The following is a 7,494-nucleotide window of genomic DNA, read 5'->3' on the forward strand; positions in this document are numbered from 1 at the left end:
CTTTGTGAACGTGCATGCGTCTCCTGATGACCAGTCTTTGTAGAGATCCAGGCCTTCAACATAACAAGTCTGGTCGAGTTTCGTGTCCTTTATCAAAAACTTCACACAGCAAATGAAAATGAAGCTGTATAAACTGTATCCACACACACAGAACAACCAAGCAATCCCAAAGACCAAGTCATCAACCATCTTATAAGACATCAGACTGGGGAAGTTAAAAAAACTAAAGAGCTGTTACCCAACACTTCAAGAACGCACAGCACAGCTCACGACTCCACCCACAACCCCAGATGATGGAGTGCTTCAAATGCCTCGGACTCACGATGGACAATAAAGTCAGCTTTGAACAACACACCACCAATGTCTAGAAATGCTGCCAACTAAAACTCTCTGACATCTGCAAACTCAAAGTGCTTTCTGTTGCCCTACACCTTCTGTTGCTGCTCTATAAAAGTATAATCCAACCCACTGTCTTCTATTGTTCCTCCTATTAACTGCCTCCAACAGGAACACACACACAATGCCTCCAAAATCATTGGTCTCCCCACACCAAACCCGTTCAACAACAAAGCCATCGCACGTAGAGCACACAGTATACAACATGACCCCAGCTATGCCCTCAACCCATCTTCACACTGCTCCCATCTGGTCACAGATACAGATCCCAGGTCAGGAAATGGGCATGCTATGGCAGGAGTTCCTTTCTTGTGGTTATGTTTGTATCTGTGTACTTTTGCATTTGCCCTAAAAATAATCATCATCAGGCCAGAGATGCAGTCCCATCACTGTTTCTGGAAAGATAAGCTGAAGATTCTTTATCCATAACAGGAACGGGATAACTATTCACATCTGAAGTCTGTGATGAAGTTTCAATATTAAAAATCAAATGTTTTCTACTTGCGTCGAAGGAATCAAATCAAATCAAATCAATTTTATTTGTATAGCCCAAAGTCACAAAGTAAATTTGCCTCAGAGGGCTTTACAATCTGTACAGGGAGTGACACCCTCTGTCCTTAGACCCTCGGTTCGAGTGAGGAAAAACTTGCCCACAAAAACCCTTTTAACAGGGAAAAAATGTGGAAGAAACCTCAGGAAGAGCCACAGAGGAGGGATCCCTCTCCCAGGACGGACAGACGTGCAATGGATGTCACGTGTACAGGACAAATCAACACAAACATATTGTACAATGACTGATAAAATGACAATGAATTATAATGAATGATAAAAATGATTACAGTAATAGATATGGTAGTAATAATGACAGTAATAATATATGTAGTGGGCGTCATGCAGGATCACAGCAGCAGCCACGATCCACGAGAACCTGCTGGACGACAGAGCACAGAAACTCCGGGGAAGTTTGGTTAGTAACATGCATTAATGAGACATGTCCACAGATGGAGAGATATGGAGAGATATGGAGAGATATAGAGATATAGAGATATATATATAGAGAGAGGGAGATATAGAGAAATATAGAGAGATATATATATAGAGAGAGAGATATATAGAGAGAGTGAGTGAGAGAGAGAGAGAGAGAGAGATTATCAAAGATAGGCATTATCAAAAAGGAAAGTCTTAAGTCTATTCTTAAAGGTGTTGACCGTGTCTGCCTCCCGAACCCAGAAAGGTAGTTTGTTCCACAGAAGAGGAGCCTGATAGCTGAAAGCTCTGGCTCCCAATCTACTTTTGGAAACTATAGGAACCACAAGGAACCCAGCGTCCTGAGAGCGCAGTGTTCTAGAGGGGTAATAAGGTATTATGAGCTCTTTTAGATAAGATGGTGCCTGACCATGAAGAGCTTTGTAAGTAAGGAGAAGAATTTTAAATTCTATTCTAGATTTAATAGGTAGCCAATGCAAGGAAGCCAAAATGGGAGAGATGTGATCTCTGATCTTGGTTCCTGTCAGAACACGTGCAGCAGCATTCTGAATTAACTGCAAAGTCCTAAGAGACTTATTAGAGCAGCCTGATAACAAAGAGTTACAATAGTCCAGCCTTGAAGTAACAAATGCGTGGACTAGTTTTTCTGCATCCGCCTGAGAGACAATGCGTCTGATTTTAGCGATGTTACCAGCGCCGGTCCTGGCCACATTTGCGCCCTGGGCGAACCCCCCCCCCCGAGGCGAACATTTTCTCGTGCGCCCTAACGGCCGCCCGTGCGCCCCTGGATGCGCCGTGCGCCCCGGGATGCGTGCGCCCCCATCGGTCTGTCCGACGCCCCCCTCTGCCTTGTCAACACCCCGCTCCCGGGGCGCCCGCTCCGCTAACTTAATGAGCGGTATCGAAAATTACAGAGGTTTTTTGCTTTTTCGGGCGTTCGTGCGCCCCCCACGGAGAATGCGCCCTGGGCGGCCGCCCACATTGCCCATAGCTAGGACCGGCCCTGGATGTTACGTAAGTGGAAGAATGCAGTCCTCGAAATTTGTTTTATGTGGATGTTAAAGGACAAATCCTGATCAAAAACAACTCCAAGATTCTTTACAGTGGAGCTGGAGGCCAGGGTGATCCCATCTAAAGTAACTAAGTCTCTAGAAAGAGAGTTTCTGAGGTGTTTGGGTCCAATTACAAGAACTTCAGTTTTGTCTGAATTTAACATCAAAAAATTGTAGGTCATCCAACTTTTTATATCCTTAAGGCATGCTTGGGGTTTAGTTAACTGATTGGTTGCATCAGGCTTGATCGATAAATATAATTGGGTGTCGTCAGCATAACAATGAAAATTGATAGAGTGATTCCTAATGATGTTCCCTAAAGGAAGCATATATAAACTGAATAGAAGTGGTCCAAGTACAGAACCTTGTGGGACTCCATGACAAACTTTGGTCTGCATGGAGGATTCATCATTGACGTGAACAAACTGAGATCGATCTAAAAAGTACGATTTAAACCAGCTTAGGGCGGTTCCTTTGATGCCAATTCGATGTTCCAGTCTCTGTAAAAGAATTTGATGGTCAATGGTGTCAAATGCAGCACTAAGATCTAACAGGACAAGTACAGAGATGAGTCCTTTGTCTGATGCCATTAGGAGGTCATTTGTAACTTTGACTAATGCGGTCTCTGTGCTATGATGCACTCTAAATCCTGACTGAAAATCCTCAAATAGACTATTGTTATGGAGAAAGTCACACAGCTGATTAGCTACAGCTTTCTCAAGTATCTTAGACAGAAAGGGAAGGTTTGATATCGGTCTGTAGTTGGCTAAGACCTCTGGGTCTAGAGTGGGCTTTTTAAAAAGAGGTTTAATTACAGCTACCTTAAAGGACTGTGGTACATATCCTGATAATAAAGACAGATTAATCATATCCAATAACGAATTACTAACTACAGGTAAAACTTCCTTGAGCAACCTGGTTGGGATGGAGTCTAAGAGACAGGATGACGGCTTAGCTGCAGAAATGATTAAAGTTATTTGATGAAGGTCGATGGGGGAAAAACAGTCTAAATACATATCAGGTTTTACAGCTGTTTCAAAACTTGCTGTATCAGAATGCAGATCAATGTCTGTTGAGGGCAAGAGGTGATGGATTTTGTCTCTAATAGTTATAATCTTATCATTAAAGAAGCTCATGAAGTCATTGCTACTTAGACCTAAAGGAATAGATGGTTCAGTAGAGCTGTGATTCTCTGTTAGCCTGGCTACAGTGCTGAAGAGAAACCTGTGGTTGTTCTTATTCTCCTCAATTAAAGAAGAGTAATAGGCTGCTCTGGCATTACGGAGAGCCTTCCTGTATGTTTTGAGATTATCTTGCCAGGCTAGATGAAATTCTTCCAGTTTAGTGGCACGCCATTTGCGTTCAGATTTACGTGCCTCTTGCTTTAATTTACGAGTCTGCTGGCTATACCATGGTGCTAGCCTTCTTTGTTTAATTATCTTCTTTTTCAGAGGTGCAATAGAGTCTAGAGTTGTCCGTAATGAGCCTGTAATACTATCAACAAGATGGTCTATTTGTGGGTGGCTAAAGGAAGTAGACAAGTCCTCTGTTACAGTTAGACATGGCATTTGATTCAATGCTGAAGGAATCACTTCCTCAGCCCCGCAGCGTCCATGCCACAGTGGTAATGAGTCATCTCAATGTCACGACCAAACAGTGGGCTCTTCCAGGCGTTCACTCCTTCTGAATCCATCTCATGCTGCTAAATGTGAGTGAGTGCCTCAGATACATTCACAGGAAATGCCCCGAGCTTAAAGCTCAGCGTCCTTTTGATCCAGCGTGTCGCAGCGACCTGTTAGAATCATGTCATTAATTTTATGCCATATTAATGTCACATTACTGCTGACAAATTACAACATAAAGAAGTAATGCTTTAAATCATGAGATAACCCACTGTGTCCTTTGTGTCTTTATTATTTCTGATTCTCTAGACAGTGACTAACGATGAGAGATATGAATGTAAAATGGGAGGTAACAACAGTAAATCTACAGGTCCCATCTTAGCCCTCTACTTCCTTTTTTAATGTGTGAAGTGTGAGGACCCTCGTGTATACATATTACCCAAAGGACTTAAAGCAACATTATGCAACTGTTTTACCTCAGAATAACAGCTTCAAAAACATCCTGATGCTACACTGACTTGTAAAAGCGAGAATGGCTCCTCTTTCATTCCCACTCCAGGCCCCTCATGGCTGTTTTTGCATGTAACTTGAGTATTATTTTGAACATAACAGACCCAAAATGCCAACACAACCAGAGACTAAGAACAGTTTAAACACTTTATTGAAAAATGGATGGTGGAGGCAGGTGGAGGTTTTGTAGTGAGGGAATCTAAAGAGTTGATCACAGTGTCATTGTCACAAGAGAGACCGAAGGATCTGCCAGCGTCCAGGAGGTTGAACAGGTCTTGACCACATGGGTTGATGGATGACGAGGAGCAGGTGGTGTAGTGATCAGTCAGGTGAGAGACACACACAACAAGACAGAAACACAAGGAGAGGAGAACATGCAGGGAAAAGACTGGCAAGAAGCCTCAATGTAACATTAGGCTGAGGTGTTACAGTCTACATCAACTGTGGTCTTTATTCTAACTACAGACATCAGGCAGAGATGAGGAGACAAGATAGGATGTTGACCAAGGAAGCTAAGAAGAGAAAAATAGAGTAATCCCCACATGGTCAGGGTGTGTGCTGTCAACTGCAAACATATACTGTATATGTACGTAGTCGGGAAAGTCAAGCTGTCAACCTGTGCAGGACTTGCCATTGACCCTGCAGTGGAGCAAGTACCATTGTTAGATTATACACTTTATAGTGTCTGCATGTTGCCACTGTAGTGCAGAGTCTTAAATAAATAATATAAATACATTGATGGTGATGGCTGATCTGAAAGGAAGTGCATAACCTCAGATGGAGTTATGTGCTGGAACTATTTCTTGACAAACTGCAGCCAGATTAACAGCTTTGTTAAACCTACCAAAACCATGTGGGTCACAGAGGAATACTCCATTAACAGACATGCAACGCCCCTACATTCACTCAGTTCAATTTCTGTGTGAATATGGAAGACACAACAAGATAAAGGACTGCTTGTTATTCAGATAGTGAATTTATGAAAGTAAATATACATATTTCCCAAAATGCTGAACTATTATTTCTTTAGTCGTGTTTGTGGTTTGGGTTTTAATCATCGATAAATGCAGAATGGTGGTGTCTCACGATGAGCCACAGGCTCTTTTATTCTGCAAAGAAAATGATGTTTTTGACATGACAGTCATTTGACAAACTGATATTTCAAATCATATAAAGCATCATCATCATTTTTCACTGCGAAACTTGAAATGTTGCAGTTAATGTGGCCTGTTTTTTTTTTTGGCTCATCCCTCAGTCTCACAGTTAAGCCTTCTGTGTCTCTGTCAGCTAACTTCGACTATTTCAAATTCTGAACATCAACTTTAACTGCGTCTCATCGTCTGTGATAATAATAAATAAATAAATAAATACTTATCACATTGCAACACTGCTGTAAAAATGATGGTGTGTGATTTTGACACGTCTGGGCCATATGATCAGCTGAACAGTGTGCGTGTGTGTGTGTGTGTGTGTGTGTGTGTGTGTGTGTGTGTGTGTGTGTGTGTGTAGATTAACCTCTAATGAAGAGAGACAGAAAAAAAGCTTTATGTAACGTCATGAGCTTGGCTCTCCATCAAGTGCAGCAATCTTCCACTCACCAAATCCAGATTAATTCTGCTTGTGTGTGTGTGTGTGTGCGAGTGTGTGTGTCTAAGTGTGAGCGTGTGTGTGCGAGTGTGTGTGTGTGTGTGCGTGTGTGTGTGTGTGTGTCAGCATGAGCATGTGTGTGAGAGAGACAGGGAAAATCTCTCAGTTGCTGAAAGAAACCGCCGCACATGATAATTATGAGTGTGTGCTGGTGGTGTGGACTTGAAGTTAACAGACACTCAGTACATTTCTGCCATACAGGTATTAGATATTGAGTATTTATTGATTTGATTAGAAATCACACTTTGTATAGAGTCTGCTCCATGTCTCATCAAGGTTTAGTCTATTCTGCCCTCTACTGACTCAATAGATGAAATGCACAAAGACGTCATGAACCCAGCACTGTCAGGTTTTATTTTTTTATTTGCTCATGCACACATAGCCCTGCACATGCACATTACCCAAAGGACATAACACATCTCATCAGTGCTGTGAACAAACTAATTAGACGCTGGAGCGAAGCAGAGAAGGGAGATTGATGTGGGATGATTTGGCACGGATTATTCAACAGTTGGTAGCAGTCTGATTAAATTCCAAATTCGGAGAGGAAACAAGGAGCGAGGTGCAAATAAGCAAAACAATCCACTGAGATCTTTAAAAATCAGACGACATGAAAAAGTGACAGGCTTTTTTTTAACCCAGCAGAGTCAGATTTAATGTTTTAACCACTTCATTTAGAAAAGCAAAGCTCCTAGTACCACTACTACTACTCTATTAAATTAGTACATACAGTAAATAATAAAAACGAATCATGTCAAGTTCAAGTTCTAAGTAATAAATAACAAATGTGCAATATTGTCAGAGGCTCTTCATATTTGATCTAAAATTCATGTTTCCTGGGTGAAAACCGTGTTCTCCCACAGTCTACTGTAAATGTTTGAGGTGGGCGCACTGATTGTTCCTCATACATTTGTTTGTACTTGAAACTGGATGTGAATTCACAGTTCACTAGCAGTAAGTATCCACTGTGGGTAGAATTAAATCTTTAGGTGCAGATGACAGCAGTACGTTAACATCTGATGGAGCAGCATGTGAGCTTCACAGTCTATAAAATATGTCTTTTAAGTGCACTTTTCTGCACACTTAATGACTCTGGAGATTAAGATTGAACCAGTGGATGAAGTGCTGTTTTGCTTTGAAAAATTTATCCACTTTCACTTCCCTGTATCTGTTTTCTACACTGCTGTGACAAGCCTTCACATGAACGTCAGCGCTGACTGTCAGTGTTCTCAGTAATCAGCAGGTGGAGCTGTACCACTACAGAATCAAGTCCTAGGGTG

The sequence above is a fragment of the Larimichthys crocea genome, chromosome XI (assembly GCF_000972845.2).
Source record: "Larimichthys crocea isolate SSNF chromosome XI, L_crocea_2.0, whole genome shotgun sequence".
NCBI lineage: Eukaryota > Metazoa > Chordata > Actinopteri > Sciaenidae > Larimichthys > Larimichthys crocea.